The sequence below is a fragment of the Mustela erminea genome, chromosome 4 (assembly GCF_009829155.1).
Source record: "Mustela erminea isolate mMusErm1 chromosome 4, mMusErm1.Pri, whole genome shotgun sequence".
Taxonomy (NCBI): domain Eukaryota; kingdom Metazoa; phylum Chordata; class Mammalia; order Carnivora; family Mustelidae; genus Mustela; species Mustela erminea.
This window is the reverse complement of record NC_045617.1, coordinates 77,314,080-77,326,097: the sequence shown is the minus strand read 5'-3', so window position 1 is coordinate 77,326,097 and position 12,018 is coordinate 77,314,080. Positions and strand designations below refer to the sequence as shown.

Sequence of the window (12,018 nt, the reverse complement as noted above, 5' to 3'; positions counted from 1 at the left end):
GCAGCTGGTACCTCTTCAAAAGCTTCAACCAAATTACTGATCCATTTTTTTTTCCTCCTGAGCAAAATTTCCATGAGGATAATCACCTTACTCTAAAAAGCAAGATTGTTTTAAATCCACCCCAAATTGAGTAAAATGTTTTTTTCTCATTATGATTTTACCTTACCGTGTTATCCAGTTTGATAAACTTAATAAATGCTACCTGTTCCTAAGCAGGAAGAATAACACAGCATGGCATGATCATTACCATCACCATCATTATCCTCATCACCCTCGAGGATGGCAATGAATAAACCACTTATTAGACACCAATTATTATTTATGCACCTATCATTTATCTTCTTTAATCACCCCCAAATTTCTATGAGGTAATATTATTAATCCATATGAAAAAAAAATAAGACTACCAAGCACAGAGATGTTCTGTAGATGTCCCAAGTGTACACAGCTTTTAAACCACTTTCCATGTTATCAGCCATTACCCAATGATGACTTCAGTATTTCTATCATGAATTTGGTGCTGATTTGTTTTTTAACAAACACTACATTGATGTTAGTATTCATCAGCATTCTATTTCAGCAAGTGATCTCCAGTAGTACTCCACCCCAACAAGGGTCACCCAACAAAACAAAATGAAACAAAAGTTGTTGTATAAAATGATCACTTTTAGGGACAAAAATATATATCCTGAAATAAGCTTTAAACTAAATGCTATAGGAAGGTATATTTTCCTTTTTCAAAGGTTTGTGCATATATGTATTAACTGAGAATGGATTTGTTTTAAAGAAGATGAAATTTAGGATTCTATGATCAAAGATTGTCCAAAGTCTTAATATCAAATTATATACAATTGCCTGGAACTAAAACATTAGAGTTTCACTTTTTAATTTAGACAGGCAAGGCATGAATCTTGTTAAAATAAGGTTTGTGGATAATATTCAAAAAGCAACTATTGGACTCTAATTCTACTGATAAAATAATGAACAATATTAACTACAAAATCATAGTTTTTGTTTCAGTGCTGGGCTCAGAGTACGTAAAGGAACCCTCCAGAATCTTCCTTCCTGCCCTGAGAGGGGAAAAAGAAAACCTGCTGATACATGAAAGTTTAGGTCACCCTGTGGGCAAGTGGTTATATTGAAACTGGAATTCAGAAACTAATTGTGCAAGGAACAAAATGGGGGCACAGACCCTGTGAACCTTTGCTAAGACAGGGATGGCAAGATGAAAATGTAACTGCCTCTTGGGTTTCTGAGAAGATAGTGACAACACAGTATTTAAATCTTTTCCAAATCCCCTTGTAAAAATAGATAGTGAGACCTGTGGACAACATTTATAACAAAACAAAATGAACCTTAAAATGCATGTAGATTGGAACAAATAGTCAAAACCTACCAAGAATTAGTGTCTATAGGAGAGGAAGTAGGAGGAGACAATAGGGAGAGAACCCTTAAACAGCCAGTAGGTATTTTCTGAAAAGTGAGTATTGACAACTTGAAACCATCAGCTGAAACTAAGAAGGGCTTTGCCCTGTTCAAGAGCAGGTGAGCAAAAAAGGTTCACCATGAGGTCTGATTGCAGGTACGATGAGGTACCCTGTGACCATGGGAAACCTAAGAGCCAGGATGCCACAAAAGGTAAGAAACTGCTAGGAGTGGAATAAGAGTTGTGAAGGACAGGGAAAACAGAGACAAAGAAAAATTCGTTTAGCTAAAAGTGAGTATGAGCTGGGATGCCTGGGTGGCTTAGTCAAGTGTCTGCCTTTGGCTCAGGTCATGATCCCAGGGTCCTAGGATGAAGTTCCACATTAGGTTCCCTGCTCAGCAGGGGGGTCTGCTTCTCTCTCTGCCTGCCGCTCCCTGTTTGTTCGCTTTCTCTCTCTGACAAATTAATAAAATCTTTTTTTTAAAAAGTGAGTATGAGCTCATAATCAATGTTCCAATCACAAAAAGAAAAAAAAGTCACGAGGGAGAGTCTGAAAAAACAATAAACAACTTTATATAGCAAACTACTTCACATACTGAAATTTTTATGCTCAAACTTTAATATAGATATAAAATATTTTAAGAAATGAAATATGAATTCAAAATAAGGTCAAGGAATAGGAGATTATGAAAATAACCAGTAAAACTTTAAAATTAACTATTATAATAAAAATATAAATTATATAAAATCTCACTGGATGGGTTAAATAACATTATATAGAGCTGAGGAAGTAATTAGTGAATGTATGTTAAAAAGTGATCAAATTACACTAAAGACAGCATAGAGAAACGAGGAGATGAAAAATTGAAAAGAGATCTTGAAAGAAGAGCAGGTGTGCATACCTAACATATTAATAATCAGTAGAAGGAAAAAACAAAGAGATAATATCTGAAGAAATAATGGCTATGAATTCTCCAAACTGATAAAAGAAAAAAATAGACACCATGTTTTCTGGAGGAGTTTCACTATAAAAAGAAGCCCTCACTCCATAAACTATAGTGAATCTGTGGTGGATCAAAAGCAAAGAGAAAATATTTAAAGAAGAGAGAGAAAAGATAGATCACAGGGGAAGAAATGACAATTCAACTGGTAACAGAATTCCCCTGGCTTTGTGGAAGAAGAGAAATCAATACAGTGAAAAAATATATCAAAAATGCACAAACCACCTAACCAGTGACCTAGATTTTGTGCCTCGCAACAGACTTGGGAATAAGGGTGATTTAAAGACATTTTCAGATCAATAATGACTGAGAATGCTTTCCACCAATAGGTCTTTGCTCATGACACTCCTAAAGCAGGTGCTGCTAGAGAAGCATGATGTTGAAACCAAGGGAGAGATGCAAGAGAGACGGTAGCATTGGTTCTGAGGAACTTGTAGGGGAAGATAGACACATATAGAATGAAGAAATAATACTAACAAAATCTGACATTCAGAATCTTTGAAAGGTTAGAATTAAAATATTGAACAAAATTGGCATGAAAATCAGCTATCAATGAGATTCAATCTAATCTAAATACTCAAACAGCTAGGGTAACTGAGGCTAGGGTAACTGAGAAGATAGAATTAGTGATCTAGAGGACAAACTGATAGAGAAAAAGGATCAGGAGGAAGCCTGGAACAAATAGTTTAGAATCCATGAAAACAGAGTTAAGGAAATAAATGATGCTATGAAAAGTTTCAGCATCAGAATTACTGGGATCCCTGAGGGGGAGGAGAAATAGAGAAGACTAGAAGATGTAGTTGAACAAATTCTCCATGAATTTTTTCCCAATATGGGAAATGGAACCAGCATTTGTATCCTAGAGGTAGAAAGGACACCCCCCAAGATCAAAGAATCTAGAAAGACCTTGAGGCACTTGATTGTAAGACAGATGAAACATAATTTTAGACAAGGGCTTTTGAGAGAAGCTAGAGGAAAGAGATTCCTTACGTACAGAGAAAGGTCCATCAGAATAATGTCAGACCTGTCCACAGAAACCTGGCAAGCCAGAAAGGGCTGGCAAGACATATTCAGGGCACTAAATGAGAAGAACATGCAGCCAAGAATACTTTATCCAGCAAGGCTGACATTCAAAACGGATGGAAAGATAAAGAGCTTCTAAGATCTATAAGGTTTAAAAGAGAATGTGACCACCAAGCCAGCAGGACAAGAAATATTAAGGAGGGTTCTATAAAAGAAGAAAGAACCCAATAGTGTCATAGGACAGACTTACAGAGACAATCTATAGAAACAAGGACTTCACGGGCAATATGATTTCGACAAAAACTTATCTTTCAATAATGACTTTCAACGTGAACGGCCTAAATGCTCCCATAAAACAGCACAGAGTTGCAGATTGGATAAAACGACAGGACCTGTCCATATGTTGTCTACGAGAGACTCATTTGGAACCTAAGGATACATCTAGACTGAAAGTGAAGGGACAGAGAAGCATCTTTCATGCCAATGGGCCACAAAAGAAAGCCGGGATAGTGATTCTCATATCAGATAAGTTAGATTTTAAACTAAAGTCTGTAGTCAAAGATAAAGAAGGACACTACATCATTCTTAAAGGGTCTATCCACCAAGAAGATCTAACAATTGTAATATTTATGCCCCCCCAAAGGGAGCAGCCAACTACATAAGATAACTGTTAATCAAGATAAAGAGTCATATTGATATGAATACATTAATAGTAAGATGTGATGAAATTTAAATGTTTTAGCATCTTCTCTTGTTGAGAAGAGGGGGTTTTATAGTAATTTTATTCTTTGTGTATAGTAAAATGTTAAGGGTGACCATAAAGGGAGAAAAATAGAGTGTCATCTTCCAGATAAATAGAGACTAGAAAATGGAAAATAAAAACACATTTAGGGGAAAATGTTCAATTTGTAAAAAACAAAAAAGAATATAAAGAAGTGTTGAGGACATGAGAAATCTAAAACAACAGGCAAGATGGTAAAAACTAGTTGAAATTCATCAGACTAAAAGTGAAGGTCATTGGGACTGAGTAAAATAAAAAGTAAATTTTAACTATATGTTATTGACTGAAGACATATCTGAAACAAAATGTCATGAAAAGACATAAAAATAAAGATTTGTAAAAAAAATTCTGAAAGAAAGAAAGCTGGGATCATTGTAATACTATCAGACACACTTCACTTTAAAAAAGGTCATTTTATTTACAAAAGGATCATTATATGGAATATAGAAGTTACCATGGGGCACCTGGTGGCACAGTCAGTTAAGCGTCTGCCTTTGGCTCAGGCAATGATCCTGGTGTTCCAGAATCGAGCCCCACATCAGGCCCCTGCTCAAGAGGGAGTCTGTTCTCCCTCTTCCTCAACTCTACCCTTGCTCCTGTTCTTTCTCACTCACTCTATCTCTCTCAGATAAACAAAATCTTTAAAAAAAGAAGTTATCATAGAAAGATAAATGTTTAGCTCACCAGAAAGATACAATGAAGCTTGTATAGAACTTATATAACAGCTCCTGATATAAAAGTTAATAACACTACAGGGATAAACTGATAATTTTCCATGATAGTGGGAGATTTCAATATAGTTTATTCAATTATTGATACTTCTAATATCCAAAAAATTAATGAAGATACAGGGTAATTGAAAAACAATGAAGCTTAACTCAATCAATATAGAATCACGCTTCTGACATTAGAAAATGGCCATTCTTCTCAATGACATGGAATATTTACTAAAACTAATAGTATATTTGTTCATAAGATAGAGCTTAACATATTTTAAGGAGTAAACCATTTTCTTACAGCACTTTATAGTTAAATTTGAAGCTGGTTAAAAGAGGATGATTTTATAATTCCCACAGGTTTGGAAATTAAAGAATAAGTTCTAAAACTTCCATGTAAAATACTATAGAATTTGTTACAATGCAATTAAGATATGCTTGCAACTGAATGAGAAGGAAAATGCTACATATAAAAGTTGTGGGATCCTCTGAAGTAGCATTTAAAGTTACTACCTTGTAGTAAAGCTTGAAATCAGGCAATGTGATGTTCCCAGTTTTGTTTTTCTTTTTCAACATTTCCTTAGTAATTTGGGTCACTGTGATCACCAAGACAGCATAGTACTGGCCCAAAAACAGACACATAGACCAGCAGAACAGAGTAGAGAGCCCAGATATGGACCCTCAACTCTATGGTCAAAAAATCTTGGACAAAGCAGGAAAAAATGCACAGTGGAAAAAAGACAGTCTCTTCAGTAAATGGTGCTGGGAAAATTGGACAGCTATGTGTAGAAGAATGAAACTCAACCATTCTCTTACACCATACACAAAGATAAACTCAAAATGGATAAAAGACCTCAACATGAGACAGGAATCTATCAAAATCCTAGAGGAGAACATAAGCAATAACCTCTTTGACATTGGCCACAGCAACTTCTTTCAAGACATGTCCCCAAAGACAAAGGAAACAAAAGTGAAAATGAACTTTTGAAACTTCATCAAGATCAAAATTTCTGCACAGCAAAGGAAACAGTCAACAAAACAAAGAGGCAAACCATGGAGTGGGGGAAAATATTCAAAAATGACGCTACAGACAATGGCTGATATCCAAGATCTATAAAGAACTCCTCAAACTCAACACACACAAAAAAAATAATTATGTCAAAAAATAGGCAGAAGACATCAACAGACACTCCAGACACTCCAAAGAAGACATACAAATGGCTAACAGACACATGAAAAAATGTTCATCATCATTAGTCATCAAGGAGATCCAAATCAAAACCACATTGAGATACCACCTTACACCAGTTAGAATGGCCAAAATTAACAAGAAAGTAAACAAGAGGATTACTTGGAGAGGTCATTGGAGAGGATGTGGAGAAAGGGGAACTCTCTTACATCATTGGTGGAAATGCAAGTTAGTGCAGCCACTTTGGAAAACAGTGTGGAGATTCCTTAAGAAATTAAAAATAGAGCTACCCTATGACCCTGCAATTACACTACTGGGTATTTACCCCAAAGGTACGGATGTTCATAGCAGCAATGGCCACAGTTGCCAAACTGTGGAAAGAACCAAGATAACCTTCAATGGACGAATGGATAAAGAAGATATGGTTCATATATACAATGGAGTATTATGCCTCCATCAGAACAGATGAATACCCAACTTTTGTATCAACATGGACGGGACTGGCGGAGATTATGCTGAGTGAAGTAAGTTAAGCAGAGAGAGTCAATGATCATATGGTTTCACTTGTGGAGCATAAAGAATAACATGGAGGACATTGGGAGATAAAGCAGAGAAGTGAGTTGGGGGAAATCAGAAGGGGAGACAAACCATGAGAGACTGGACTCTGAGAAACAAACTGAGGGCTTTGGAGAGGAGGATGGGGGGGATTGGGCGAGCCTGGCGGTGGGTATTAAGGAGGGCACATATTGCATGGAGCACTGGGTGTGATGCATAAACAATGAATTTTGGAACACACACACACACACACACACACAAATTAAATAAAAAAATAAAGTTATTGCCTTATGTGCTTATATTAGTAAAGGAGAAATGTAGAAACTATTAACATAGGCTTCCATATTAAGATATCTAAAAATAAACACAGAAAAATCTTAAATAAATTAGGAGCAAAGCAAATATCTATTGATAATATAGATTAAAATGTGTATACTCATAAAGTAACATACTATACAGCAGTAAAAATGAAAAAGCTATAACTACACTAAAACACTGATGAATCTGAGAACATAACATTAAGAAAAAAATATCAGAATATGTCCTACAATTTGATATATATGAGAGACCAACATGTGATGAAATTAGAAAAAACAATCACCTTAATTAATCTGAGAGGACATAAATAAATTGATTTAGACATGAATTAACCATTTGTTGAATTCAAACATTTTAGAATAGATCATTAATTTAATTATTTATGAAAGGGAATTATGGATAATATCAACATAAAGCAAAGCATGCTCTTCTTGTGTTTAAGAATTTATGAAAATTAGTTCTTTTTGCTACTACATTATAATTTTATAATTCACAGACACATTGATAGTTTGTCTTAAAAAGTGAAATATTCTTTCAAATGGGAAGTACATACTTATTAGTAAATTCTGGCTTTTTCAAATTCTTGAAAAGTTTCAGTGTAGGGATATATAATCAATACAAAATAGGTAACACTTTTATTATGTCAAATGATATACTTTGGTTATGTTTAATTATATTCTTTCAAAAGAAGTCTTTAACCTAAGTTATATCAAATGTGTAACTTAAAAAATGCTATAAACCTTTACCTCCTTGTTTAATTTTATTTTCCTAAAATATTTATTTATTTATTTTGAGAGAGAGAGAATACAGGTGGGGAAGGGCAGAGAGAGAGACAGTCTTAAGCAGTTACAGCACTGAGCTTGGAGCCTGGATGTGGGGCTTGATTTCAGGATGCTGAGATCATGACCTGAGTGGAAACCAAGAGTCATAGGCTTAATGGACTACACCACCCAGGTGTCCCTCCTTGTTTTATTTTTAAGCATCTTGTGCTTATTTAAATTTTCCACACAAATTTCAAAATAGCTTAATTCTGATATCTAAAATTTTCACCAAACTTTTAATGTTAATGCGAATTGGATATTAATATATCATATTCATGCAAAAAGAAAGAAAGAAAATGTAGAACCAAAAAGTGAATGAGTGTTTTAAAAGTTAGAAAGCTTTACAAAGCCAATTACAAATATAAACTATAAAGGAAGTTGTCTAAAACATGGAAATCCTTAGTAGTCTTCTGCTGGGCTTGAGTTTTTTTAGAAAGTAATTAACTTCTAGAAAAGATTCAATTTTAAGTATATCCTTAAAAAGTTAAATTCGTATCTTTGATATCAAAATTAGATCCCAGGGGCTTTATGATGATTCCAAACCTGTCTATGCAGATAATTTTGTTGAGTTATTAATGACAAAATTCTCACTGTTCGCATTCTGAGACTCTCAAGAATGTTCTTACTGTATCACTTCTTTTAAAATACTCATGTTAGGGGCATCTGACAGCTCTATCCGTTAAGCATCTGACTTTGGCTCAGTCCTGGGATCAGCTCCACACTCAGCTCTCTCTCTCTGCCCCTTCCCCTGTTTGGACATGCTCTCTCTCTCTCAAGTAAATAAGTAAAATATTTTTTAAAAGTACTTATTTTTAGGGGAAAACCAACCTATCTTTACTTAAGTTTACTTAAATGTTGACTACCAGACAATAAAAATGAAAGAACTATAGGTTTCCATAAAATTTTTTTTCCTCAATGCCCCATACCCACTGTTGTAAATACACTGTCAATGTCTCAGCTATATCAGGAGCCCTGAATTATTCTGGGTGCTAGTCTTCCCTTGGCACCATTTACCTTTTAATAATGTATGTTTTCATTCTTTTGTTTTATTTCACATTTTGCCTTTGGGCAACTTCCTGGGAAGTAATGTTTTTGGATGTACGGTTATTATTTTTTTTTTCAAAAAGTTTTCAGGAGACTTAAAATATTAATATAAAATAGTTGTGCCATTTAAAATTCAGAAATGTGTTCATTTTTCTTTTAATTTTTAAGGTAATGTATCTAAAATATAATACAGTCTAACATCCCTTGGTGTCTTCCTCTGAATTCCATGGAAAGCAAATTATTCACTATATATTTACCATACCTACAAAAAATACAGAATAAAAATCAAATGGACATTTAGAATCAGAAAGCTACATCCTTTTAAAAAAAGAAAAACACCCACAAGAACAAGTTATCAATTAAACCATAATTGTCTGTGAATTATGGCAAATTTGATTTTGCAATGTCACTTTCACTAGGACAACAGAGATGTTCGTGTATTGCTGATTTTCATCAGTATCCTCTTTATCCCTACAATAAAACCTCAGGTAGTTGAGAATCCAATCCACCCGGATGGTTTCAAGCATCTCAACCAGAGTGAACCAGAATTCAGGAAGCGATACCTCCATTCTGTTTTATACTGATCCTATCCCACATATTAACCTTCTCTTCCTTCCCAGCCAAAAACTCTGGGAATGAAGTACAGTATCTGTACATCTAGTACGAAAGCAGAAAAACCAGCCTATCAGAGGTAGAGGACTTGGTCCCAGTCCAGAAGACAAGAGATGCAGGCACTGGAGTAGAGTTAGAGAACATGGGTAGAAGGGAACAATGGGCTCAAAGCAAAAGCTATTTGTGAACCTCCTTTATGAACGACAAATAATGACTGAAAGATAAAAAGAAGTCTGGCCAAAAATAAATACACATGTACATAATGTTGAAAAGAATTCAGAAAAAGGACAATGAATCTTCAGCTTAAATGATCTTGCAGTATGTTTTAATTTATAAATATCTGAAGGTTTTGATGATTGTCTCCAAAAAGGTATGATAAAAAAAATACGCTATGGAGAATATAATCTTCCTGTGTACAGCAACCAATTTACTAAAATGTATCATCTCAAAAAATGTTTAAAAAAACTAAAAAAAAAACATAAAATGCATCATCACATGATATACTTGGATATTTATTTCCTATAATCCATAAGAAAGAGTAGACCTTTTTTTGGTCACACTTTTCTCTTTTCAGTTACAACTCTCATTTCTTTTTTACTTCTTATTTACCTTATTTTTTCCCAACAATCCCATTTTACTCCCTCTTATAAAGTAAACTACAGTTTTCTGTGGTGGTAAGTCTGAAGTCCTCTGGCCTGCAGGATCTCTACCTCATGGACGTGTTTCCATTACTGCTCTTCCGCTCTCTGACACTAGCCCTTAACTCCAGCCAACTCTTCTTTTGATGGCCTCTTCACACCATGGTTGTTGTGGTTGCTGACTTTGAAATAATAGAAAAAATATATATACTAGCATCTGCCCTTGGTTCCTGGCATAGAGCTTCTAAAACTCCTGAGTGATGGAAACATTTTTGTTCCAATGAGGCAATGCTTGGCAGGCTCCTGAATGAGGGCTGGTCACCAAAAAGCCATGATTAGAAGCTGGAAACTTTCATTCCCACTCCCCATCTTCCAGGAAGGGGAAGGGAGCTGGAGATTGAGTTAATGATCAATCATGCCTATGTAATAAAACTTCCATAAAAAAATCTCAGACATATGGGGTTCAAGGAACTTCTGGGTTGGTAAACATATCTACCAACAAGGAAAGTGTCTCACCCTAAATCCTATGGTATCCTTTATCATATCACTTATTATATAATACACTAGTAAATGTGATTGTTTCTTTGAGATCTGTAAGTTGTTCTAGTAAATAATTGAATCCAAGGGAGGAAGTCATAAGACTCTCTGATTTGTAGCCATTTTGGACAGAAATTGTGAGTAACTTGGGGACCTTCTACTTAAAATTGGCAACTGAACTAGGGAGCAGTCTCTGAACCCTAAACACAAAGGTCTGAGCCTTTACACTCTCAGGTCTGTGCTAACTCCACATCAGTGTCGGAAGTGACTGAATGACACCTAGCTGGTGTCACAAAGAATTTCTTGATGTGGAAAACAAAACTCAAAACACAAAAAAACCATACATCTGGTATAGGAAGTACTGGGAGTGTGGTACCTGCTTTAAGAGTGAAGAGACAGGAGAAGTGAGGTTTTTTTTTACATCACTTCTCTCTTTCTCCAGTTATTCAAAGCTAACCATTCTTCAAAGTACAAATTCTGGAATCATCTGCTTCATGAAGTATGCCCTGACTACCTTTGGCTATAGGGGAAGAGTGTAGAGTGGGATTGTTTCTGAAGGACTTACCTGAGGATCAAGTGAGAGCTTTGCTCTGCATCAATAAGACAATTCTGGACCCTTGTAATCACTCTCCTTTTTTTAAATCCCTGAAGCAAGTCCATGTGGGGTTCTATTGTTTTCAGTCAAAGCGCTTTGAATGAGGAATTGTGGCAAGTACCACATTTAACGATTGTCTCCTACCGTCCTCAATAGTGGTGGGCACAATGGAAGCACTCAATAAATATTGAGATCTGCTCTGTCCAACACAGTAGCCACTCATCACATGAGGCTTTTGGGTACTGCAATGTGACCAGTACAAACTGAAATGTGCTATACATGTAAAACACACATGCAATTAAAAAAATAGTGTAAACTATCAATATATTTCTGTATTGATAAATAGTGAAATAATATATAAGGAGTTAATTAAACATTAGAATTATTTTAACATATTTTAACCTTTTTAATGTATCTAGTAGAAAATGTAAAATTACATGTGTTGTTTACATGATTTTACACTAGACAGCACTGATTTAAGATGGTGCTTTTTATAAAATCAGGAAATATGGAAGGAAGATTTCTATTTCCCAGAATTTTAGGAACCTATAGGAAAATTTACAGTTTACCCTGTATATTTAGAATGCCTGTACGTAGATATTGGTATTTTAGAGGGTGTTTTCTGAGAGTTTTGTCTGTTTACAACATACGAGCTTAGATCCATTCCTAACTATGTAATTCTTCTCAGATATAAAATTATATCTAAGTTACCAAACACTGGAAACATCAGAAAATAAAACATTGTAGCTCAACCATATATGC

At 35.0% G+C, this 12,018-nt stretch overlaps 1 protein-coding gene across 1 annotated transcript in view; it reads right to left on the bottom strand.

Moving 5' to 3' along the window:
* The window catches only part of TRDN (triadin), a 379,114-nt gene that overhangs the window by 18,082 nt on the left and 349,014 nt on the right, over positions 1-12,018 (bottom strand). The window lies entirely within an intron of this gene.